Below are 1347 nucleotides of genomic sequence, written 5' to 3' on the forward strand. Positions count from 1 at the left end.
TGCACTTTTCTGATGAAAATGTCATTTTGTCAATGTGAATTTTTTTAGATTGAAATGAAAATTGAAGTATAAAAAAAAGTAAACAAAGTGTTTTATATTATATTGGATATAATGAAGTAATTTTGAGATTAAAGATAGGTTCAGCAAGTTCTGTGTGTGAATAGTTTTTACCATACTTAGTCGATGGCTAATTTATATTTTATTAGATGAATAAAAAATGAGTGTTATGTGTTATACGTGCATACAAATAACAAGGAAGGATGTGTCTGGTGTCTGACTGGTCATTTTCAATTCATCTGTATTTATTTGCTACAATTTATGACACCAATCATAACCGTACTAATGTCAATTCTGAAAACTTCATCAGTGACAATTGGTAAACTGAATTAACAAATGTATATTATTCCAAGATCTAATTAAAAATTCAATATTTAGATGCTGTGTAGAAAATTCAATAAGAAGACTAATTCTGAAGAAATAGAGCAAGCTCTAAAAATGGTTAGTAAAAGCCAATGAAAGAGAGGCAGAAAACGAAACCAATGAAGGAAAAAATGATGTTATTATCTAATATATGTTTTAATATGTACCTTTATAACATAATATAAATATATTTATTTCTTTACTTATTCAAGAGTGGAAACTTTTTTTTGTGACGTCAGAGTTTCACACACACCGAAATGGGCAAATGTATAGATCTAACCAAGGCATATATGATAAATATGTCATCTTTCTTAGACAATTTGGTTTAATTGGAAGTGCTTAAAACTTTTTAAATTCAATACACTACATTTTTCTAGAACACTGATATACAGGGTGTCTCAGGTTTAAATAGCAGGACTTCAGGAGGCTTTAGAAGACCTCATTTTAAGACTAAAAGTTTCTATATTTATGGGTCTTAAAACGCTTCGTTTCTGAGATACAGGGCGTTGAATTTTATTTTTGTTTTATTTATTTATTTTTTAACTAAATAATCGCTGACAAAAAATATCGTCATGTTGCGGCGAATGACTTAGTATTGGAGTGCAAATAATTTGACACCGAAATTCATCGCATCTTAATTCCAGTGGTGGAGATACAGGGGTATCTATTAATATTTTTATAAAAAATATATAGCCAAATTGAAATTTTGCAAATGTTTTCGAAAAATATGAAAGAGCATGCAATTTTACCCAGAAAAGGCCCTCTTGTCCGAAGTCGATAGGACGTGGCGTTTTCAAGAAAAACTGAAAATACTGTTTAGATGTCAAATCAAGAAAAACCGGAAATACTGTTTAGAAGTCAAATCACACTTGAAATGCCATTCTAATATTGACATTTGCGCTTATTACAGTTTCTAATTGTGTGTGT

At 29.5% G+C, this 1347-nt stretch overlaps 1 long non-coding RNA gene across 1 annotated transcript; it reads left to right on the forward strand.

Moving 5' to 3' along the window:
- On the forward strand, nucleotides 1-583 carry LOC108907149. Its single transcript, XR_001964322.2, has 3 exons — nucleotides 1-152; nucleotides 207-376; nucleotides 436-583. It is a non-coding gene; the product is annotated as an uncharacterized LOC108907149 (long non-coding RNA).
- Nucleotides 584-1347: the final 764 nt, after the last annotated feature.

The sequence above is a fragment of the Anoplophora glabripennis genome, unplaced genomic scaffold (genome assembly GCF_000390285.2).
Source record: "Anoplophora glabripennis isolate ALB-LARVAE unplaced genomic scaffold, Agla_2.0 scaffold388, whole genome shotgun sequence".
Lineage (NCBI taxonomy): Eukaryota > Metazoa > Arthropoda > Insecta > Coleoptera > Cerambycidae > Anoplophora > Anoplophora glabripennis.